We start from the raw sequence: 12,647 nt of genomic DNA on the forward strand, positions 1-12,647 counted from the left end.
TTGTTCATTTGTTGGTTTTAATTCCACGTTTTGTCGCCGGAGCGCGAAGCCACACCCTTACCTCAGCCTTGCCTTCCGAGCCCAGTCTTTAGAGCTACACATCACCCTTGGCAGAGAAGCTGTGTGTATGGTGCTAACTGATTTTTTGACAGACTGAAAATCAGCTTCACACTCAAAGTTTTTTCTACAATTGAGGAGATTTTCATGGACCCTGAGCTCGCTCAGGAAACAGCTCCTGGACAAAGCCCTTCGAAGAGAGGGTTGAGTCCTCGGGACCATTTTTGCAAAATAGAACATTCATTTCAAACGTATACATTCTGGAGCATTGGCTTAGACACTGATCATCTCTTGAGGAGGGCACACACACACACACAAAGTTGTTCTCTTTCTCCTTCAAGGACAGCCAGGGTCCGAAGAAGACCAACTTTTCAGTAAGTGACCATGTTAGGAGTTGGATCTGGACAGGAATGTTAACAGAAGTTTAACGCAATGTGATGGGAGTACAGAGGAAGGGCCAGGTGATTCTAACCAGGGGTTGGACTTGGTCTGTTGTGTTCCATCTTTTTTTTAGTATTAGAAGCTCCTTTTTCAAATACAATGTGTGTAGGCCTCCAATGTCCAGAAGCGAGCTAGGTCAGACCTGTTCTGTTGGGGGACAGAGGCAGCCTGCAGCCCCCTCAACGCTCCCCCTTCCTTCCATTGCCCCAGGGATACCTTGCTATGCCCAGGACTGTGCCCCACGATGCTTCCACGTGTCCACACGGGAGGATGGGGGGATTCCTTCCAGTTCTCAGCACCATGGTTAATGGAACCACAGTAGCAAACAGAGGAAGCCAAGGGAGGCCAAGTACTGGGAGCTTCTGTTGATTTACTCCTGGGCCCTTCTGCTTCTCCTCAGGCTCCTACCTTTTAGGCAACTCCTTCCCTTTTGCCCACCTGTGGCTGTGCCGGGGTGGGACAAGGAAACGGAACATGAATCTCAGTGTGCTTCTTGCCGGCCTTCTTCCATAGGGTGGAATCACACTTTCCCCAGACACTCCAGCTTCCAAAGCACTTTTTATGCAAGCAGTCTTGTTCAAGCTTCTAATAACCCCACCAGGCAAGACCAACGGGGACTGGCAGCATGGACTTGCAAGCCACCTACCAGCCCTGTCCCCTCCGTGTCCCACATCCACGATGGGGATGTCAGGAAGGTGCTCGGAACTGTGTCTTGCACGCAGTGAGTCCTCCCAACATGCCAGCCGTGAGGGTTGGGTAAATGACCCAGGAGCACATCTCTAAAAAGTGGTGGTGGGGGGAGGGGGGGACAAAGTTCCAGGACCCAGGCCTTGGATTCCCCCCTTAGACACCCTCCCCAGTCCTGCTATTCCAGGGTCCTTTGTGTGGTTGTTTGAGTGCCCACAGAAGCACATTTGATCTCCAAACTAAAGTAAGAAGTGCTAGCCATGCTTGGTGAATGAACGAATAATGCTGTGGTGGGGAGACTCTATTTTCCAGAATTTCTCATTAATGGTTTTACTGCGTAAAGCCTGGGAGAAAGAACTGATCATAGCCCACATAGGGAAACTCACTTAGCCCCATCTTTTGTCGAAGGAGAATTACTGTTGGTTATTGTTAAAGCTCTATGCCAATCATTATTCTAAATGTTTTACACTCATTAACTCATTTATTTCTCACTACAGCATTGTGAGGCAGGTGCTACTAGATCCCCACTTTACAGATGAGAATACTGAACCACACAGAGGTCAAATAATTGGCCCACGTAATACAATCTCTTACCAACTAGAAATAACCTAAAGTTATAATGTATGTCCATAAGTTCATTAGCTCACCCAGTTCCTCCCCCCTGATTTTTATCACAAATGTTATAGATTTAAAGTTGGGGGGAAGAATCAAAGAGGCAGTGCTTCTCACTCTAGTCTGAATGAATGGGGAGCTGGCAAAGGTTAGCACAGATTTGTTTCAAAGGAGGAAACCCATTAATCCATCATTAGCCCCTGGGCAGGAAGTTGGTTGAGATACCTTTTAAAAAGAGATAAGGAACCTATTATCCTATTTTTGCCTGAGGCAAAACATCCAGGAATAGGGTAGAGAGCAATAAAAAAATAAAAATAAGTGGAGACAAAGTAAAAAAGGAAAAGAGAACTCAATACAAAAGAGAGTAAGATCCTCTCTCAAGGCCCTGGACCAGCCCGGTCATCCATCACCCATGGTAGTTGGTTCTTTTTTTTTTTTTTTTAACATTATGTTAATCACCATACATTACATCATTAGTTTTTGATGAAGTGTTCCATGATTCATTATTTGCGTATAACACCCAGTGCTCCATGCAGTACATGCCCTCCTTAATACCCATCACCAGGCTAACCCATCCCCTCACCCCTCTACCCTCTAGAACCCTCAGGAACATGACTTTTAAGGTTCTTACGGTTTATGCCAGAGCAACATACAAAAATCTGTCCCTGGACATTTAAAAAACAAAAAATAGGGTCCAGGGTCTCAGGCACTAACAACTAACTTTGGGAGACCCTGTCTATACAGTTCTTCTCCCCAGTGTTATTGAGATGTAACCGTCACATAACACTGACTAGGTGTAAGGTGTACAACATAATGACCTGATATACCTATATATTATGAAATGCTTACCACAATACATTTAGTTAACATTCATCACCTCACATGATTACAGTTTTATTTGCTTATGATGAGAACTTTTAAGATCTACTCTTTTAGCAACTTTCAATATACAAAACACTCTTGGTAATTATGGTCATCATGTGTACATTAATATACAGTTTTTTTAGCCAGGACTTCTCAGAGCCTTTATTATGGATTGTGAATTTTCAAGAGGGACATAAGGAATGCAGCCTTTTCCAAACTTACCAAATACTCCAACCCATTTTCCAAAGAGCCTGTTGTAGGGTTAATGTTCCAACTTTGGTCCCCACTTTGGGTAATAACATTCTAAAGCAAAATAAATCTTCTGCTTATTTCTTGACTGGATTATTTGCTTTTTGGGTGTTGACTTTGATAAGTTCATTATAGATCTTGGATACCAGCCCTTTATCTGATATGTCATTTGCAAGTATCTTCTTCATTCCGTAAGTTGCCTTTTAGTTTTGTTTACTGTTTCCTTTGCTGTGCAGAAGCTTTTTATCTTGAAGTCCCAATAGTTCATTTTTGCCCTTGCTTCCCTTGCCTTTGGAGATGTGTCTAGTAAGAAGTCGCTGTGGCTGAGGTCACAGAGGTTATTGCCTCTGTTCTCCTCTAGGATTTTGACGGATTCCTGTCTCACATTTAGATCTTTCATCCATTTGGAGTCTATTTTTGTGTGTGGTATAAGGAAATGATCCACTTTCATTCTTCTGCATGTGGCTGTCCAATTTTCCCAACACCATTTGTTGAAGAGACTGTCTTTTGTCCATTGGACATTCTTTCCTGCTTTGTCGAAGTTGACCATAGAGATGAGGGTCCATTTCTGGGCTCTCTATTCTGTTCCATTGATCTACGTGTCTGTTTTTGTGCCAGGACCATACTGTCTTGATGATGACAGCTTTGTAATAGAGCTTGAAGTCTGGAATTGTGATGCCTCCAGCTTTGGTTTTCTTTTTCAACATTCCTCTGGCTGTTCAGGGTCTTTTCTGGTTCCATACAAATTTTAGGATTATTTGTTCCAGCTTTGTGAAAAATGTCAATGGTAGTTTGATAGGGATTGCATTGAATGTGTAGATTGCTCTGGGGAGCATAGACATTTTAACAATATTTATTCTTCCAGTGCATGAGTATGGAATGTTTTTCCATTTCTTTGTGTCTTCCTCAATTTCTTTCATAATGTTCTGTAGTTTTTAAAATACAGACCCTTTAGGGTTGCTGAAAGGCAGGGGTGGGGGGATGGGGTAACTGGGTGATGGGCATTAAGGAGGGCACATGATGTGATGAGCACTGGGTGTTATACACAACTGATGAATTATTGAACACTACATCTGAAACTAATGATGTACTATATGTTGGCTAATTGAATTTAAATTATAAATAAAAAAATAAAGCAAAATAAATCAATAGAAAATAAATAATGATGTGATACATCTGTTATTTCTGCTCTGATCTGATAACATGACATTGAAATTCATGAACACGGAGGAGAGGAAGCTTGTTGGTGAGGTGGGAACTTGAGTCTCTGACATTTGTGGGGCTGGGCCACATTTTCCTCAAAGCCCACAAGGCAGAGAATAACTACTACATTTGGGGAGAAAACAGTGCTTTAAAAGCCAACTGTTTATGTGATTTGTTTTCAGGGACTAGATCTCTCTGTTCCCAGAACCAGGAGCACATGCTTCCCTCAGCACTCCCTGACCTTTCATGCCCCGGGTGTAGCCAGGAAGGATGGAGTTCTTAGATGCCTTGTCCAAGAAAAAGTGAGTGACAAAGCAGGAAGCTCCAAATCTACCCATTTGGATGAGACTTAGCCCCTCATCAATGAACTGGCTCCCATTTATAGAATGCCCAGGCATGAAAATGCCAACACAAGCCAAAATTCCTACCATGAACAGAGATGTGTGGGCAGGGTGCCCCTCCGTCCGGGTGCATCTCCTGGGAGCCCGGGCATGCTGGGGTGGCTTGGACTGTGGCTCTGCCTCTCCCTAAAGTTCCCCTGTCTCTTTGTTCTCCAACAACTGCCAAGGCCCAAGAGGCTGGGAAGCAGAGGGGGCGAGGGGTGGGAAGCAAAGAAAGCAGACAGATGCATTTGAGATCCTTCCATCCATGAAGGACCCATCCGGCAGGCCATCATCACTGAGCTCATAAGCTTCCCCACCAGCCATCAGAACTCCCATGACCGTCTCTCTGGGTCTACACTGTTAACCCTCCAGCCTGACACCCAGGTCAGAAGTCTGAGCTCCCTTGTCTCTCCGTCACAAAATCCAGTCCATTCTCCCTGAGCACATCTTCTGAGTCCAGCCCCTCCTCCCACCCCAATCTAGGTCCCACTATCTAGTGCTTTTATGGCCACTCCATGACCACTCTCTCTCTGAGCTACACTGTTAGAAGAATCAGACCTCCCTAAATCAGGCCCTTGCTTGAAAACTGTGGCTGCTCCTGGACAGATGCATGCCCACACTGAAAGGCCATTTCTAACTTGGCCCCACTCCTCACCCAGCCTCAATACCAGCCACAAGGTGCATGGCACCTCTCACCAACCATACCGACAGTCTGTCCTTTGTGACACAGCACTCCGACATGATTGATCACCCTCCTGCCCACTCTTCCCTTCCCCGGGTCCCTAGAAAACTCCTATTTAGCTATCAAACCCCACATCGAATGCCACCTTCTCTCCCCAGCTCCAAGTCCGTGACTTCATCCTCCTGCCCTGTCTGTCCTGCCTCTGCAGCAGCCTCACCACACTGCACCCCTGAGGGTCCCATCTGTCAGCTCACATACCCGTCACCTCACTTGGGGACAGAGAGACCTCACATCATTGGTTTTATGTCCCTGAACCTCGAGGGAGGTTAGCACGGAAGTGATAAATCATGCACAGGGGGACACGGAGGAACTCCCCGCCTGCCTTGCTGGGACCCCTTAGCAGCCCGCCCCTCTGTGTGACAGATGGAGGAGGAGAAAGAAGTGGCAGCTCTTTTTATCCTTGGACACAGCCAGTTGTCAGCCATTCGGGCTAAAATATGGAAGAGCTGCATTGGAAACGAGAGCATTATTTGCAGAATAAGGCTGTGTGCTGGGACGCAAGACAGGTGCACTTCGGTAAGGATGCCATACCCAGCACCGCAGAGGACAGCAGCGTCGGCTGCGGCGATGTCCCTGGAGAGCCAGGGGCCGCTGGGCTGGGGACATGGGGAGCAGAGAGGATGCCAGTGATGGGGGGCCAGGAAGGACAACAAAACTTGTGTCTCCCTTTGTCATTTGACTTTGGTCATGCTCCCTATTGGGGGGAGGGTGTTTTTGTTCATTCTGCCACTTACTTCAAGCCCTGGTCACAGGGAAAGGACTTTGGCAAATTATCTTACTTATCTGCTCAAAAGCAATAGCATCATACACTTAATATTTCGGCAATGCATCCTGGCGGGAGCTACATACAAACAAATGAGGACCCCTTACGTAATCTGAGCTCCACTTCCAGAACTATAAACAGGACGTTTTCATGGACTCGTCTTGATAGACTTATTGTCAACCATAAAAGGCCTCCCTCCTATGAGAAAGTGCAGTGTCATGCTGCTAGTGAATAAATTCTGGAAGAAATTGAACTACTGGTGTTAAATCAATAAATTTAGAAACTGAAGAAACAGTTTTATGTATTTAAATGAAGGGAGGGCAAAACTGTGCAGTAGGCACAGGTGTCTGTCATGGGCAGAGGTTCAAGTCATTCACCCCGGTCTCAGGTGGATGGTAGCTGGTATTTTCCACATCAACAATTTTAATCTCAGAAAAGAGCTCATAAAAAAGACACATCACTCATCTTATTTTATAGCGTTAGAAAATTGTTTAAGTGTTCAATGCCTAAATGAAGCCCTATAAATTTCACTACATCTGTACTTTTCATGATAATGGTAACTTTTTTAAATTGGTGAGATTTCCCCATCAGTAAAAGAAATTGTGGGCGCCTGGGTGGCTCAGTTGTTTAAGTGACTGCCTTCGGCTCAGGTCATGATCCTGGAGTCCCGGGATCGAGTCCCGCATCGGGCTACCTGCTCAGCAGGGAGTCTGCTTCTCCCTCTGACCCTAACCCCTCTCATGTGCTCTCTCTCATTCTCTCTCTCTCAAATAAATAAAATCTTAAAAAAAAAAAAATTGTTGCTTAATACTTCACACAGCCCAATTCTTCGTTATAGATTCTACAGAACCATGAAGGGCAGGACCATCGTTTCCAGTCCTTACATCTGACCCGCCTCAGGGGCTCCTGAAAACACTGGAGCCAAGAACGTTTGTATTGGGCGTCCTCTGCCATCACCCTGAGCTCCCACCTCGAGCTACCTGGCCCTGTAGAATCCACATCGAGTGTTAAAATCCCTGCTACGACTTCCTCCTGGCTTTGCCATCTCAGCCAGGCCTTGCCCCAGACCTACTGTGCATTATGAATAAAAATTGTACAACAGAAAGTGGTGGTTGCAAACTCCATTTTTTTATTGATTCCTTTGTTCAACACGGATCTACGGGGAGTTATTGTACGTCAGGCACAGTGCTAGGCACTAAGATAGAAACAAATGGTGCATCCTGGTGTGTCCTTCAGGAAGAAGTGGTCCCACCCCATGGAGGGCTCACAATGTGACAAGGGAGTGAAGTGGGCAGGTCGCGATTCCCAAGAGCATGATGAGTGTCAGGAAGGAAGTAGCCCGAGGGACCCCCCACCAAACCCAGTTTCCAAACCAGGTTGTCTCACCTCCTGGCCAGCAAAGCAAACCGCACGCAGAGGCAGCCCTTTGGGCCATCAGTCAGGAGACCTCAGCTCCCCTCCCCCATTGGGAGGTTCCAGAATCTTCCATCCCATTTTGTGTGCTGTCCACATGCCCAGGCTTCCATCCTCCCTCTGAACCCTCTGGACAGCAATCCCTTCCAGCCTTCTCTCTGGCACTGGGGTCCCGACTCTTCTGTGCAGCTCCCGGCTTGGCCTGTCGCGTGTACCCCCGTGTCTCGGGTTACCAGCCACTCTTGGCCTCCGGGCTCCCCACCCAGGCTCAGGGCCCAGCTGAGCCAGCCTTGTACCCACTGCCTTCCGGCCTCCAGGGTTTCAGATGAGAACGCCATAGTCATCTGAATCCTTGTTCCCCTGTATGCAAAGTTTCCTTTCTCTGTGGATGCTTTCAAGGTTTCTTCTTTTTCTTGTGTTTTTAGCAATTTTGTTTTTCCGTGTCTGGATATGCTTTTCTTTATTTTCATCCAGTTTGGGTTTTGCTGAGTGTCTTGACTCTATCCAGTTATGTCTTACCAAATCTGAGAAGTCTGGGGTCCCTATTTGTGTCTCTCCTCAAGTTTTCAAGTTCCCTCATTCTTCCCTGCGGCAGCCGTCAGCTCCATTCCACCATTGGGTCTGTCCAGCAATATTGTATTGTTTTGTTTTGTTTTTAATTCAGAGAGTTGCATTTTTCACTTCTCAGCTTTCCGTGTTACCTTGTCTACTCTGCATTTCTCTGCTGAGAAGTTCTAGCTTTCCACTCACTTCAAGACTATTTCATGGAGTAGGGTTATAATAGCTGCTTTAGCGTGTGAGATCATTCTGACATTTTGGTAAATCTTGGGGTTGCTATCTCTTGACTGTGTTTTCCCTCGAGGATCAGTCACATTTTTCAGTTCTTTGTAGGTTAATATGCATTATAATCTGGACAATTTAAATATTGTGTTGTGAGATTCTGGGTCGTGTTAAAATCTTCCAGAGAATGTTGATTTTTTTTATTATTGTTATTATCTTAGAAGTCAACCAACCCAGTTAACTTCAGACCACAACTTTCGTTTCATCCTCTATGGCAGTGGCTTCCGTATCGATTCAGTTTTCAAAATTAGAATTGCCTCTACATTCTCCAGCTCCTGGATGCTCCCTTTCCTGTATTCCTATCCAGAGAAGGAAACTTCTGGAAGAGTGTCAGCAGCCTGCTCTGACACAACTGGGCTCTGCCCAGGGCAAAGCAGTAAAAGAAAGTAAAAGAAAAGAAAAGTAGCTTTTTGGAAGGCAGGGGCTCCTTTTTCCAGGTACGCGTGCCTTCCAGAAAGATGGGGTCCACAGTGGGGCAACAACCCGGGACATGGTAAAGGAAGAAGAGGTTGAGGGAGTTCATCTCACCCTTTCGGATTTTCAGAGGCCGTTTCTCCAGGCACTCTGGCCAGAAACATGGGGCTTCTCTTCGTTTTTGCTGCCCACACCCACTACATAGTTCCACAACCAGGACAACCCCCAGGTCAGAGCTAAAAGATTAAAAAATGAAAGAAAAAAAACCCAGAAAATTCACCCCATATGGGTCTCCACTTCAAGCTTTGACACCTCTCCTTAATCTGTCTGCTATTTTTACTTTTCAGAGTCCTTGGGTAATTTCTATGTATGTTTTGTCCAGAGTTTTGAGCTGTAATCTGTGATAGAGAAAAGCTATAGTGGTAGATTGCTGTGTAATTTGTATAATCTGAGATAGAGAAAAGCTTACTCCATATTGGCGGTGTCAGAAGTGGGTGTCAGGTCATTTTAGATGCAGTGATGGAGATTCTTCCTTGGTGAGGATTAATATTCTTAATTATGGTTATGTTCGCTTTCATCACGTTCATTCTAAATGCTGTATTTTTAGCCTTACTAATAAAGATGCTAAGATGACATACTTCTTGTTCTGCAGCCAATCTCTTTTGACAAGTCACTTGAATATTGTTTTCCTAAATTCAGTCCCTAAATTTAGAATCATGAAGCTGTTAAGATGTCTTTCACACCTAAAATATCTCTGCAGTTTCCTGGACAGCCATGAGGTAAACATGAATATTGGCTCCTTTGCCTTATAAAAGGAGGAAAGGCAAAAATAATTGGTTTGTTTGGCATTCTCTAGATTTTAATTAAGTCAAAACTATCATGAGAGCTTCTTTGTTTATCAAACCCAGAACACTAAAAAAAATAATAACTAAAAGAGAAACTTAGTCTTCCTAGCTTAATTTTATAGAAGTAATCTATTGCTAATATAACAATGTCTTAGTGATTATATACTTTTCAGGTTGAGAAAAAGGATACTCATGTTCAAGTATAAAATCTGATGTGTTAACTCTCTACCAATTGATTTGTCTTAAGAAAGATTTGTTTCTACATTTGTTTCAATTGAGGATAATCATAATACACTTTATGTTTTAAGATAAAGCCCATCACAGGGCACCTGGCTGATTCAGTTGGTGGAGCATGCAACTCTTGATCTCGGGGTTGTGAGTTTGAACCCCATGTTGGGTGTAGAGATTACTTTAAAATTTTTTTTTTTTTTTTTTAAGATTTTATTTATTTTGCGAGAGAGAGAATGAGAGACAGAGAGCATGAGAGGGGGAGGGTCAGAGGGAGAAGCAGACTCCCTGCTGAGCAGGGAGCCCGATGTGGGACTCGATCCTGGGACTCCAGGATCATGACCTGAGCCGAAGGCAGTCGCTTAACCAACTGAGCCACCCAGGCGCCCACTTTAAAATTTTTTTAATTAAAAAAAAAATAAAGCCCATCTCCACTGGCTGTAATATGTTCCTACTTTAAGGTAATTATTGACAATAATATCTTTATAAATGTATATATATTATGCCTTAAAGGAAAATATTTTCTTTCATTCTGATGTTATTAATTATTATGATACATGTAAACAGGTATGGTTTATACTTAATTTGTTCACCATTATTTATTTTTTCCTTTTTTTAATTTATTTAAATTCAATTAGTCAACATATAATACATCATTAGTTTTTGATGTAGTGTTCCATGATTCATGGAATCATGTGTATAACACCCAGTGTTCATCACATCACATGCCCTCCTTAATGCCCATCACCCAGTTATTTAGTGATGAAATTTCTACTTCTAACTTCTGTGACAAACTGAAACCAAGATGGTAGTGTAGACCCGAAGTGTGATGATTTGCCTTCCTTTCTGTGGTCAGCCCATCATCTAGGGAAGTGGGAGGGCCCTCAGAGGGTTGAGAAGGATTTGTCTCCACTTACAGCATCCCTTGTCTAGGAATTATCCACACTGACCAGTACCCAATTGGTCTTCTTTTGACCGACCAGGTATGCACTCATGGGTTCATCCCTTCCTATCTGTTTTGTAACGATTTCAGTTTTTGTTTTTTTTTTTTTTTATTCTGTGACATGTACATTTTCCCATTTAACTCTCATAGAAGAGAGAAAATATTACACTCACGTAGACCCAACTTAAAATATCCCACTTTCCCAGGGACCCCATAGCTGTGGCCTAGGGGCCCCATGCATCTGTGCACAGGCCTTAGCCAACTGGCTGGTGTACTAACTGACCAGCAAGGGCTGCAGGGGCCAAACACCTCTGCCAGGTCCTCCCAAGAGATGGGTCATGGCCCCTAGGCCCACCTGCCCAGTTGCATTTATATTTGTCATTGAAAAGAAGGTTCAGGTAGAAAGGGACAGCTTATTGCTGGTCATCTCTCAAGCTCAACTCCATATGAAAGAGCACACGTGCTCAGTCAGGCAGGACACTGAGACCACAGGTATAACCCAGGAGCCAGCTGGCAAAACTAGGATACCCAGAGCCCATTTCCACTCAGATCCCATGGCCCCCTGGACAGCCTCCAGGCTCCATCCCTTCATCCAGCCTGCTTCCCTCAGAAATAGGCCTTCAGGTTGCCCAGCGGCTGAGCTTCCTTTCCTTCTAGATCTGGCACCAGCCTCTGCCCTTGATCATGTTCCCATGGCTGTGACCCTGCCAGGGCGAGAAACCAGCCCAAACTCTCCTCCCCCCCAGCCCCCTGCATTGTCTGGGAACCCCACCTGCCTCCTCCCTGGACTGACTTAGTCCCCAGCAGGGGTCAGCCAGAAACGTAGCAGGTCAGATTGGGTCTAGAAAAATAAAAGATACAGAAAGGCAGATTACCCCAGTCCTTTGATAAAGTACAGGAAGTATGAAACAGGCCTCAATTTAGACAAATATTTGCCAAGTTGAGAAAGGAGATGAAGTAGAAATAGGTACTAATAGAATGGGAGAACCCTATAAAATGAATCTAAAGGCAAGGCCCTTCCATATACAAGCTCATAACCTTGGGTAAGCCACTGAAATGCTCTCAGACGTAAGGGTTGTGTGTGGTTTCAGTGGGAACAGGGCCTGGCACACAGTGGCCCTCAGCAAGGGCCAAATGAATGAGTGAATGAGTGAACCAACAAATGAGTGTAGGGTGAGCTGAGAGTCTGAGCAATGGGTGCTAAAACCCAAGTAAAGATCTCTGTAAACCCTTTATTGCTGACTAAAATCTGATGAAGCTCAGCATGGCTTGCAGAGTTAAAACCAAAAGGGGTGGGGGCATCTGGGGGGCTCAGTCGGTCGAGCATCCAGCTCTTGATTTCAGCTCAGGTCTTGATCTCAGGGTGGTGAGTTCTAGCCCCGTAAGGGGCTCCGCTCTGGGCATGGAGCCTATTTAAAGAAAGGCGGGGTGGTGGGAAGCGGGGCGGGGGGGCGGAGGGGCGGAGGGGCAGCGGGTGGGGGGGGGCAAAGCACTTGATTTCCTACAGGAAGGCAGGAATCTCTGCACTGCTGAGAGCGGGTCCAGGCCCGCCGCGGAGGGCACCCCGACAGTCTTTGAGGGTCTCAGGTGAAAAGCCAAGTTGAGGGATTTCCACATATTTAGTAAAAGGACTGCTTGCTTTTCTTTTCTTTACATAAAAAAGATACCCTGCTTCCCCCGCCCCCCGCCATGTGATGGTATGTGTTGCCTAGGAAAATAAGCACGGATGAAAAAGCCTTGTCCATTTTACATAAATCTCTACCTTCTGTCTCACAGCAGCCTCTCCACGTATTTGAAGGACAGAAGACATGTAGGAGCAAGACTTTATGTGGATAACACGACGCTGGGAACATTTAGGGACCAGACAGCCTCTTTACCAAGCTCTCTGCTCCTCGGGAGTTTAGAAACCCCAGTGAAGTGAAAATATCCTGGCCTGGAGTCAGACAATCATGTTCAAAGTCAT

The sequence above is a fragment of the Halichoerus grypus genome, chromosome 1 (assembly GCF_964656455.1).
Source record: "Halichoerus grypus chromosome 1, mHalGry1.hap1.1, whole genome shotgun sequence".
NCBI classification, from domain to species: Eukaryota; Metazoa; Chordata; class Mammalia; order Carnivora; family Phocidae; genus Halichoerus; species Halichoerus grypus.